Genomic DNA, 13,179 nt, shown 5'->3' with positions numbered 1-13,179 from the left:
CAGAACACATGTGAGCGTCTCCTCCTACTTCTCCTGCCATTGCATTTCTGCGTGGAGCTCGATTGCATTATCAACACGGTGGAAACTGTGCTGTATTCGTTAGTATGTGCCCTTACTGCAACAATTGTGCTATGCAGAAATACTGAGACAGCATTGCCTGACACATGAAAGGTGCTCTAGTGTAGATTAGCCCCATGTCTATGTCAAAAGCCACATGCACCAAACAAATGGGGTTGGGAGAAGCTTCGCAACATGAACAGGAGTGTGCACCTGCATTTGTTAGGATTGTGAGGTCTCCTGAGGCTCAGAGCATTTCTACATGAGGCTTTTATTGTGCGGTTGTGATTGGTCACTCATGGTTTTTTGCAGGTCCTTTACACAACGTCGTCAACCTCCAGGGCCCCTCCCATCTTTTCTGACCATTATAGTAGCTTAATTATCTATGGGGAAAATGCAATAAGAGACTTCAAAGCATGATCAATTTCCGGTGAATTTCCGGAATCCTTCTATATCGCAGCACCATCAAGTGGCTGTAGAATGAAACATTTAGAAGTGGCCTGGAAAGAAACACCCTGGATAACACCACATGAAAAGGAGCCGATCTCAATCCTGCAAGGATTCCAGAGGCAGAAGCTTTGGTAAGGGTGTGGGATTTTAGCCTCATGTAGAAATGCTCTCAATCTGGGAGGGGTGGGAGTTGTGATGCAAAGGGGCAATCATGGATGGACAAGCCTCCCTTCACACAGAAAAGTTTTTGATCCTTTGTACATACTCCAAGAGCAAGCGTGCAGTGGATTGTTCTTTTGCACATGGTTTGAAGGAACATGTGCGAACATGCGCAGGCTCTTCAAGCAGTCATCTTGAAGTGCACCTCTGCTGCGGTGACCTGCCTCGTCCTGCCCACAAACCTGGGGCAGCAGGAGGGGAGATGGCAATAGCAGAGGCGGTGGTGCAGGTATTAAGGGTGTCTGTTTCCCAAGTAAGGAAGGGACTAGGAGTCCATGCTGCATGGGATTGAAACCCAAGTATGTCGCGAAGACCCATGGACTCGCCAGGTATGCTGTCTCCCAGGCGGACGGATTAGAGACTTGATTGAAGGGCTGCCTGCACTCATAAAGCCCACTGACAGGTATCCCTTTCTTCTCATCCATGTCGGAACAAATGATACTGCCAAGCGGAGCTACAAAGAAATCATGTCAGACTTTGAAGCTTTAGGAAGGAAACTCAAGAACTTTGGGGCCCACACAGTTTTCTCATCCATCCTTCCAGTAGTTAGAAGAGCGACAGAAAAGGAAAGAAAAATACTCCGGGTGAATGACTGGCTATGAAGGTGGTGCCGGAATGAGAGATTTGGATGCTGGGACCGCGAGCTATACTTCCTGGAAGATGGACTGCTGGCAAGGGACGGGTTGCACCTCACAAGGGCTGGGAAGAATGTGTTTGGCCACAGCATGAAGAACTTTATCAGGAGAGCTTTAAACTGAATCCTACGGGGAAGGGAGATGTAATGTTGGGGGTAACAATGGACGAAGGCTCATGCACCACAACGGGGAGAACAGCTCTAATAGCGCCCAATAATAGCCTTCACAAACATGTAGGAAGAAAGACAGACTATAAGGCACATGGTCTTCGGTGTCTGTATACTAATGCCCAGAGTATGGGAAACAAACAGAATTAATTGAACTCTTAATACTGGAGGGAAATTATGACTTGATAGGTGTAACTGAGCCTTGGTGCGATAACTCTCATGACTGGAATATAGGGATGTACGAATCCCTTACCTTGCGTCCGTGGGGGGGTCCGCTGGGGGGGGGGAGGCGATCCGTTCCTCCACCCAGGTCAGCTCCACTCCGCATTGACTCCACGGAGCCACCAGCCAGCTCCATTCCGCCAGCGATATGGCCGCCATTGCCAGCCATACCGCTGCTGGGCAGAAACAGGAAGTGATCCGGATGCAACTGGTGTTCATGACACCATTTGCATCCCTGCTTTTTCATGCGATAGGCTATGCAACTATCTATGCAAATTCAAACGCATAGCCTATCACAAGAAAATACAGGGACACAAATGGTGTCGCAGACGCCATTTGTGTCCGGATCACTTCCTGAATGGAGCTGCCAGGAGGGAGGATTCAGTCCAAGTGGGTATGGGAGGCAGAGATGAGTACATCCATTCCGCCACAGACTCCAGGAGGCCGAATTCAATGGAATTTGGCCTCATTTGAGTCCGTGGCAGATTCTGCGGACATCCCTACTGGAATACAGCAACTGAAGGATATAATTTGTTCAAAAATAACAAAAGGAACAGAAAGGGAGGTAGGGTTGCACTATATGTTAAAAATACATATCTCTGCACCAAAATACAGGAGGATGAGCTCGGTAGCCCCATCGAGAGCATCTGGGTTAAAACAAATGGGGCAAAGAATAAAAGGAACATGGTATCTTTCTTCATACATGCATGGTAGAAGACAGAGGAAACAAATGGTGGTTCAACTATTCAGTGAGGATGGCAAAATGATAACAGATGACAAAGAAAAGGCAGAAGTGCTCAATTCCTACTTTGGCTCAGTCTTCTCCTGAAAAAGGGTCTATAAACACCCGGCAAAGGCGAATTACAAGCTGAAGGGGAAGGATTGCAGCTTGAGATTGATAGGCATATGGTCAGGGAACACCTAATTACTTTGAATGAGTTCAAATCTCCACGGCCAGATGAACTGCATTCTACAGTAATAAAGGAACTGGCAGAAGAACTCTCAGAACCGCTGCCTATTCTCTTTGAGAAATCATGGAGGATGGGTGAAGTGCCAGATGACTGGAGGAGGGCTAATGTTGTCCCTATCTTCAAAAAGGGCAAAAAGGAGGAACCTGGGAACTACAGACCAGTCAGTCTGACATCAACCCCTGGGAAAATTCTGGAGCAGATGATAAAGCAATTAGTCTGTAAGCACCTTGAAAACAATGCCGTGATTACTCGAAGCCAACATGGATTTGTCATGAACAAATCCTGCCAGACGAATCTGATCTCATTGTTTGATCAGGTAACCTCCCTTGTGGACTGTGGGAATGCTGTGGATATAATATAGCTTGACTTCAGCAAAGCATTCGACAGAGTGCCCCATGATATCCTGATTAGCAAACTAGCTAAAAGTGGGCTAAATGAAACAACGATCCGGTGGATCCACAGTTGGCTACAGAATCGGACTCAAAGAGTGCTTATCAATGGGATCTTCTCAAACTGGGGAGAGGTAACGGGTGGGGTAGTGCAGGGCTCAGTCCTGGGCCCAGTGCTCTTCAACATTTTTATTAATGACTTCGATGAGGAGGTGCGAGGAATGTTTATCAAATTTAGAAATGTCATGAAATTGGGCGGGATAGCTAATACTTTGGAAGACAGAAACAAAATTCAAAGTGATCTTGATAGCCTGGAGCGCTGGGCAGAAAACAACAGAATGAAATTTAACAGGGAGAAATGCCAAGTTCTGCACCTAGGAAAAAGAAACCAAAGGTACAGTTACAAGATGGGGGGTACTTGGCTCAACAATACTACCAGCGAGAAGGATCTTGGAATTGTAGATCACAAGCTGAATATGAGCCAACAATGTAATATGGCTGCAAAAAAGGCAAATGCTATTTGGGGCTGCATTAATAGAAGCATAGCTTCCAAATCCCAGGAAGTACTAGTTCCCCTCTACTCAGCACTGGTTAGGCCTCATCTGGAGTACTGTGTGCAGTTCTGGGCACCACACTTTAAGAGGGATGCAGACAAACTGGGGAGAATTCAGAGGAGGGCAACAAAGATGATCAGGGGACTGGAAACAAAGCCCTATGAGAAGAGCCTGAAAGACCTGGGCATGTTTAGCTTTGAGAAGAGAAGACTGAGGGGAGAGATGATAGCGCTCTTTAAGTCCTTGAAAGGTTGTCACAGAGAAGAAGGCCAGGATCTCTTCTTGATCATCCCAGAGTGCAGGACACAGAATAATGGGCTCAAGTGACAGGAAGCCAGATTCTGGCTGAACATCAGGAAAAACTTCCTAACTGTTAGAGCAGTATGACAATGGAACCAGTTACCTAGGGAGGTGGTGGGCTCTCCCACACTGGTGGCGTTCAAGACGAGGCTGGACAGCCATCTGTCAGGGATGCTTTGACTTGGATTCCTGCATGGAGCAAGGGGTTGGACTACATGGTTTTATAGGCGCCTTCCAACCCTACTATTCTATGAGTCTATGTCCCCTAGAGCCTGATGGACTTTTGGCTCTCATCATGTGAAACTGAACTCAGCCTGCCACTGTGGTTCTGGCTGCTTTCCCTGAGATTTTACTCCTGTAGACTCTGAGGAGGAGACAAAAATGCCAAAAGTTCAGGTCAATCCCTGAGCCCCAGCAACCCCAGTGATGCTTCTCCATATGGAACAGGGATGTTGGACCTCTTTCAGTCCAAGGGCTGACTTGCACTTTGGAGACGCTCTCAGGGGCCACCTTTGAGTGGTGGCTGGGGCCAAAGACAAAAGGGACATGGCCAAAATAGCTCCCCAGACCAGCATATTTTAGCTTAAAGCTCTTATTTCCATTAAATGAGCCTTAGGAGAGGGATTTCAACCTTTCAGAATGGGGGGGGGGACTGGGAAGCCACCAAATAATTGGTGGTTGGGGAAAGGGAGCATGCTCTTATAGAATCAAAGAGCTGGAAGGGGCCTTAGAGGTTATCTAGTCCAACCACGTGTTCAGTGCAGGATCTGCAAAGAGCATCCCTGACAGATGGTGATCTACCCTCTGCTGAATTGCTTCCACTGAAAGAAACCCCAGGCCTCCCAGGGCATCATGTTCCTCTGTCGAACAGCTCCTACTGTTGGGATGTTCTTCTCATATTTAGCCAACTTCTCCTTCCCTGCAATTTCCACCCATTGGTTCTAGTGCTGCCCTCTGGCCCTCCATTGCTGCTTGGGGCATCCTTGGTTGGGAGACACTTAGGAGGACCAAGCCCAAGACTCATTGTCCCTCTCAACATCAGGCTTCTTACTTCCAGGCAAACCCGCCTGCAGGACCTGCTAGATATTTTTAGCTCCAGCACCTGATCATCAGGAATACACTGTGTGCGAACACAGAGTTTCCTTTCTTAGCCCTCATGGCTGATTGAGGCCTCTCCGCTGTGAATGTATCACAACTGCATCATTTCAAAAATGTGTTCTGCGCGTGGTTCCCAAATTGCAAAGGCAGAAGCAACACCCAGGGATTGAAGTGCAGTAATTAGTCGTTTATAATCCAGACAAAACCAGGGAATTGGTCCTGGGGGGAAACAGGTGAATCCCACATGGAACAGCACCAGAATCCTTATCATTTCACTGAGCTCTTAAATAGATGGTGGTCACAGATATTAGACAAGGATGCTCCGAAAGAAAATTTAATTCCATTTCTTTCTTCATGGGACACCAATGGGGTAATCAAATTGGTGATCAGAAACAGATCGTGGAATTCATCACCATGAGGGACTTTAAGAATGAGTCGGAGGGATGGCTCTAAGGAGCTTGAGGCTTAGCTGATTCTGGGCAACATCCCTGAAGGTGCTAGATGTGGTCGTCCCAGGTGGGCTGATCTGAATGAAGAACTTATATAAAACAAGACGATGCCCCAACTGCCTCTAATCTTGATCCATAGGGTGAACCATGTTAGACTCTTGTGCTTCTGCTTCTCTTCTAAGCTAACACTCCACCTTGAAATGGCTAAACATGACATTTTTCTTTGGACTTATGTCCAAAGAAAGGCATCAACCAAGGTGAAGCTTAACTTTGTGAGGACTTCTCAGCCCGTTCTTCTTCGGAGTATCTCAGACTGTTGATTCTGTTGCATGCCATGCTGGCTGTGGATGATGAGTTTTGGAGTCCAATAGATCTGGAGAGAGACAAAAGAAGGCTGCTGTACACATCCCATAAGCTTCCTAGTCCCTGTGTGTACTAGGGTAACTGCCTTGCCATGAAATGCTGTGAGCAATGGCTTTCTTACTGTGTTTGGGGGAAGTTGATTAAGGGTCTTATTCATGTGGAGATCAGTCATAACAGACAAGCTGCTTTGGAAGAACAGGTTACCCAGGTTATTGATCTTTCTCTCCCAATTTGTCGACTCTTCCCTTGATTGCACGCTCACCTCATGGAGGGCAGGGGTGAGGCCAAACAGGTCTCTTCAGTGCCCCACATGAACAGGGTGCTGCCTCAGAGCATGCTTTTCTGCAGTGCACTGGAATTCTATGGCAGACCTGCTGAGGTCTCTGAGCAGATGAGTCAGATGTGGAATAGATGCCTTGAAGGCTCTTTGAGAACTGTTTTATCTTTGTCGGTCTGAAATGGGATGTTTCTCAATGTTGCCGTTTTAGGTTTTATGTATTTCATGAGTGTTTTCGATTTTACATTGTTTCTAAGATAACCATATATTAGTTGGGTTATATTGTAATTTGTATACTGTATTGTGAACAGGATTTGTCTAGAAAAGAGGGAAATAAATACGTAAAGAAATGTGAATCAGGAAGAGAGAAAGGAGCGAGGAGAGCATGGATGGCTCCTGGAAACCATTGCTAAGGAGGCTGGAATGGTTGGGAAGAGACGCCATTAACCTATAGAAACTGGGGAGTTGGGGAGAAGAGAGAGGTGATAGGTAAAAGCTGATGAGGAGTGAAAGGAAAGTGTTGCTGGGTTGTTGTGGAGTGAATCTAGTGAGGTGTGTGATCAGGTTTTGGAAGCGACCACAGAGTCTGGAGGCTGGTCTGCCTGGGTGCCAAAAAACGAAACGGCTGTGAGGAGCAGGGGAGCTAGCAGCCTGCAATGCGAACAACCAGTGTGGGAACATCGTGTTATGAAGTAGCTCTCTTTGAGTGAACAGTACTGACTCCATTTTGAGGGAAAGCAAAGAAGCTTTGTCTCCAGCTTCAGCAAAGGCAGGAAAAGGCACAGGAATCGGGTTGAGAACAAATCATGTAAGATGACATCAAGTAATCCCGTTTCTAATGGACTTCCTAAAGTGCATGCCCCAAAGACAAAGGTGGGAGTAAGAACTGAGCAGAACAAGAATGCACTGAAAACCAAGAGTGATACCTGGTAAGGTTCCTGATCATTCACCTGCCGTGTTCTCCCGCTGTTGCACTCCAGCCTTGACACATGTAGTTAAGAGTCATTGGCACTGAAGGTCATCTTTGTTAACAGGAGGGAGGTGGCAGGGAGGACCCAATAAGTCTTTTGTTTCCAGCATGTGCAGCCACCATCCCCAAGCACCCTCTTTTGTTATACAGGAAGAAGGGCCAGCCGTCTTTGTCTCATAGCAAGTAGCACCATTTCCAGTGTTTGTGAGCTCTGTCTGGTTCATCAAAGCTGTGATGTCACATCCTTTCTCTGAACTGGACAAGAGCCCTTAGGTTTGGGCAGGCAAAGTCCCCCTCTTCCCAGATGCCGCTGAAATCACTAGGTGCCTCACCCCCAGGAGTAAGATGCTGTGCTGTTGCTGAAATCACTCAACACGCCTCCCAGAGGAAAGGCCCCATGCTGAAATCAACGAAGGACTAGACCCCTTCCCACTGAAATCACCAGGCTCCTTGCTTGCCAGAGCAAGGTGCCATCATTGGGTGCCTTGCCTCCCATAGCTAAGGCTCCCTGTTTTCCTTCCTCTTCACCTGAGACCAGAAGTTGCAACACTCTCTAGTTCTTGTCTGCAGGAAAGGGCTTCAGCCGAAGGAAAGGTATATTGCTTTTGGAGGTTCTTAGTACAAATTTTAGCCTCCGCCTCCTGCTTTGGTGTGTATGCTTCAGGCCCAGGAAGACTCCTTCCCGTTATTTTGAAAAGTACTTTTAGGCCTGGAGCTCAGCTTTGCCAAGAACAAGGCTAATTTACCCATCAAAGCAAAACTCGGTGAAGGTTGGAGCATCCCCAGATGGTGTGTGAACAAATCTATTTGCTCAGCTAATAGCTCCCCCCAAAATCAGCTTGTGCATTTGAATCTCTGTAAACCTCAAGTAAATGCACCATCATGGCATTATCCTCTTCAACATTCTCTGAGTGTGGATCTCTTTGGGTGGGAATCACCTTTTTAGCTATAATTGTGTTTGCTGGTGCATAAAGATTCTTTATAAATGGGTGGGTGGGTCTTGTTGGAATGTGCATGGGTTCATACACAGGTGTAACATGAGAATATCATGTAACGGTCACCTCATGATGGCATCTAGGGAACACCATGGTACCATACAGGACTTCGTCAACAAAGAAGGACTGAAGTGTTAGCAGATTATATAAGAAAGAATGTGGCACTGTAAATGTATTATATCTTGAAGGGAATCTTCTTTTTAAACTCATTCACTGTGAACCTTCTGTAAACATAAGTGTTTGTGTTGGCTTCAACTCTCTTCCCAGATTACAACTGAACTGTGTTCTTGCAATTGCCTCACCTCATTGGCATCAGAAACAGGATCTGGGAATGAGCTGGAAACCTAGGCCACCATGTAAAGGACCTGCTAACTTCTGTGAATGACTAATCGCGAGCATGCAATAAAAGCCTGGTGTAGAAATACTCTAAGTTGGTATTCCTCAGGGAGCTGATTTCTAAGAAAGAATGGAGGAAGTGCTGAGATTTTATCAAATATCTGAAGAGCATAAGGTAGAAATTCTCCTGGGCCAATTGGGGGAGTTAATAAGAGTCAAGGGGCCTGGGTTCCAGGACAGAAGGCCACTGTTGAATTAATTTTTAAGAATTTGGGAGCTGTCTTTTCTCCCCAGACTCATGTTCAAATGCCGGAAACACTTTTCTCCTATACACAGAGATGAATCTTTGCATAAGGTTATCCTGAGGTTATACAAGAGTGTTGAACTTCTTTCAGCCTGAGGGTCAAATTCCATTTCAGAGACGTTCTCAGGTCATATTCCAGTGGTGGGTGGGGCCAAAATACCCCCCAAACCCACCCACCCCCAGCATATTTTAGCTTAAAGCTCCTACCACTAGGAACTAAGTTTTAGGAGAGGCATTTCAGCCTTTTAGCATGAGGGGGAAACTGCGCGAAAGCTGGGAAACCACCAAACCATTGGTGGTTGAGGGGAGGGGAGGGAGCATGGCCCTCTGGGGAATCCCAGAGATGTCACAGAAATCTGCAGTGGAACCAAATGAGTTCAGATTTTCATGAATCTGACCTGCGGATTCGGCAGCGAAACAGTTCTCCCCCTGTTGGGTGGATTCCATGGATCATTTTGTGGATCATTTTTGTGGATGACTTGTGGATCATTTTTCTAACTTCCCTGAATTTTGCCATAGAAAAATACGCACAATAAAAAACCAGGCCAAAAATGCACATTTCCCCCATAGGATAAAGTGTGAAAGTGTGTGTGTGTGGGGGGGGATTTGCACATTTCCGCACATCCGAATTTGCACAAATGAGCATTTGGGCAAATTCGGAAACAAAAGAAATCCGATTCCGTGGCTGGGCGGATGACACAACAAAAGGCGCTTGACAATCCACGAAACACAGATGGAATGGATTTTACACAAGCCATACATTCCTACCCAGAGGGTCAGACTGGGAACCCCAGAGAGCCATATTTGGCCTCTGAGAGTGAAGTTCTGCACTCCTGGGTTAAAGGAACAGGCCCAAGCTATTGAACATCTACAACCTGGTAGCCTAGGGAGTATGGAAGAGAAATTAAAGGATGTCATTGAAGGGATATGAATTGATGCTCTCATTAGGGAATTATGGGTTGTCTCCATGTTAGTCCTACTTAAAGTAGACCCATTGAAATGAATGGGACTTAAGTTAGGCATGACTAACTACTCTAAATAGGCCTAACACTGGATTCTACCCTGTGGTTGCACTGAAACCAACATTCAGGGGAAAGCTTCTGAACTTTTGACAGCAGGGTTTATGAATGTGGGAAAGGGAACTGACTGTAGGATAGAATGGATCTCAGCTTTGAGAGTTTGTACCCATGAAGGAGGCAGAACTAAAAGAAATTGTGAATTTAATTGAGGATAAATTTAAGGTCCTGGAGACAGAACTGCATGAAGAGAACAGGATACAGAAGGAAACTATTAACCATGAAAGAGAATACAAAGCAGATGCTGATAGGGATTTTTCCCTCATAATACAACTGAGAGCATTTCTACACCAGGAAAAAATCCCACAACTTTATCAGGGCTTCTCCTTCCGGATTCCTCATAGGATTAAATTGGGTCCTTTCCACAGGGCTCTTTCCTTCTTCCCTTTCCCTCAGTAAGATCTATGCATTTCATTATAAAGCCACTAGATGGCGCTGTTATTTGTGATAATCCGCCATTACGTCAGTATGCATAGAGTTAAAATGGTAAACTGCGGGAGGAACAAAAATGCCAGAGTTTCGGTCTCATGGAAAACAGCACAATAAAGCTTGCAAAGAGCGGGAGCTGCCCTGGAGGATGACGATGTCATGTATTGGACCTGCGAACTTCTGTGAGGGACCAATCACGGGCGCACAATAAATGCCTCATATACAAACGGCCTTAGATGAAGATGTCCATCCAATTTGTTGCCACTGCAAGTAGCCTGGGCATATAGCTCGGCAAGGAGGGGTGTGGTTGAACTCTTCTGCCCTGAGTTCGTGAGAAAAACCCTGGGAAAGAACAGAGAACAATGGCCCTCAAAGAGATTAGAGGGAAAGTTGGGGGGGAGGGGCAATAATCTCAGTGAGATTTGGGATGATCACTGTACCTGTTTTGCTTGATATTGGATCTCAGTCGACTCTAATACAGCTTGGGACATTTTTACAACATTGAGACAAAGCAGAACTAAAGTGTTTGCCTCCTGGTTGGGAAATAACCCACTTAAGATATATTGCAAAGAGATGGAATGTCTAGGGAGACAACTAGGCCGACAGAGCTGTATAGGGGTAGGAGCAGAAAGTAATGATCCTTTGGATGGTGGGCCCGGACATCTTGCAGAATTGCATCTTAGAACTAGCAGAAAAACTTAAGAGAGAATGTTGGGAAACTGAATCACACAGCATGGAAACACTTGTGGCAAGGGGTGCAAGATTATGTGAGTTATGCAGACGCCAATGGAAGAGTTGGGGTGGTCACAAGTGCTGCTAGAAGATCCTTGCAAAGGCTGAACAGAGAGCAATGGGAACAGTAAAGATTCAAAAGTTGGGGATGGGGGAGGGGCAAAGATGTCTTCTTTCGATAGGATTTTTTAGGACACCCAGACTGGAAAGTGGGGAAGAGTTTGTTGGAAGTGGGAAATGGACTTATTCCAAGGAGACGGTACATTTTTACAAATAGGATACTTAGACCAGTTCCACAGCAATCAACAGGGATGGCCAGCAGAGTTGCTAGGCTGTTAAAAGATTCGGAGCCCAAGTCCATCGGACACAAATCCTCATACAATTTGCATAGACTAATTTATATCTAGAGATGCAAATTTAGAAATAATGTCTTGGATTTATCTAAATTTCACAGAAGGCAATGCTGGCCAATTATTTTCTTATCCAAATCACTTCAAAGAAATGAATTATTTGATTAATTTGCACCCTGCCCCAGATCATCCCAAATCACTAGTTCCTCTTGAATTGCAATTAATTAATTTGCACTCCCCCTACCCCACACTTCTTTCTCTCGCCTGCTTAGAGGAAAACTGCCCCCACCTGTGCAATTAAGTCGAGAATAAAAGCTTCAATTGGCACCAATGGAAGTTTCTTTTACCTAAATGCAGTTGCCATGCTGGGTGGGGTAGATATTCCAGCATGTGGGGGAGGGAGGGTTAATCCTTCCCTCCCCAGCTTCAACCCCCCCTTGAAAATCACCTCCCCCACACACATCAGTGGCAATTAAGGTAAGACATAAATTGGCATCAATTTACACTCAGGGCAATAGATCCAGAGCTCCTGGGAAATAGACTTGGAGCCAGGGTCCCATGAGCCCAGGCTGCAATGCCACTGGAGATGGCAACCCATATCGAGATGTTAGGACAATTGTGAATGTGCAGTCAAACCTTATCAGAGTACAGTTCAGCAGTAGATGAACAATGGATCGAGGACATAAATATGTCACTGGAGAAATGTGACATAAAACAGAGGAATGTAATTAGAAACCTATTACATCAGCATAGTGCTGTGTTTTCAAAACATGCTAGTGTTTTTGGAAATGCGGTTGGGTTGAACACAGAACTGTTAGCACCCAACACTCATCGGCCAGCAGGTTGAGATTCCATCATCTGAAGCGCTAGACCAATACACTTTAATGACTCTTTGAGGAAAGCGTTTCCTCAAACCCCATAGCATTTAAGGTATTACAAGGAAGAGCTGACGTATGCCTCCTGGCGTTCAAAATGTGTTGACCATGTCCCCTGTCCAATAAAGTGAGCAGACATCCTGCATATAAGCTCCAGAAAGAAGGGGGATCCATCTGTTGTGTTAGCTGTCTTCCCCTCTCTTCCTTAATAAAGCTTCCTTAATAAAGCCAGGACCACTGGGTTGCTCTCCCTCCCTCTCTCTCTCTCTCTCTGCCTCTTGGTGATCATCTCTGCCGCAGAGGAAGACTCTCCTGTGAAGCTTTGCAGAAGAGAATTTGTAAAAGCTGTCATCTCCACTTGTGGTGACATCTGCAGCAAGAGGCATATTCTGATGGTCTGTTCTCAAGATCCCTCAGGTAAATATGACCAGCACTTTCTGAAATGACGTGCCAGGGCTTAATTCAACTTGGAACGCATACTTTGTTTTGCAAACCCTTTGTAATCTCACTACCGTTCTTGACGTGTGTGTATACACTCACACATGCACAAAGTGGTGGGACTGCAACAAAACGTTGCAGTGTAGAGTGCTCCTGTTCAGGATACCTGCCAGCCAGGCTGTCTTTGAAGATATCCCATTCCATTTCTCTCTCCCTCCATTTTCTGGTCTCACCCCATTTCCTGGTGTCCCCCCACCCGCACCCCACAACAGTAACGTTAGCATTCCATGCTCCCTGAGCATACTCAGCATCAGTGGGCTTTGTGCGTGCGTGTGTTTTCCTAAAGATTTTTTTTTACTTCTGCAAACCCTGGAGTTCCTTCTAGACTGCTGATGCCTCCCTCTTGTGCATGGATAGGTACTCAGAGAATGAGTTTGCTGAGAACGGTATTGCTCTATATGCCCCTCCCCCCCCACACACACACAGAGGAGAGAATGGCTCTTTAGAGGTGGTGCCTACTGTG

The sequence above is a fragment of the Heloderma suspectum genome, chromosome 6 (assembly GCF_057233095.1).
Source record: "Heloderma suspectum isolate Gila_16-S chromosome 6, 16-S_ref, whole genome shotgun sequence".
Lineage (NCBI taxonomy): Eukaryota > Metazoa > Chordata > Lepidosauria > Squamata > Helodermatidae > Heloderma > Heloderma suspectum.
This window is presented reverse-complemented; position numbering follows the sequence as displayed.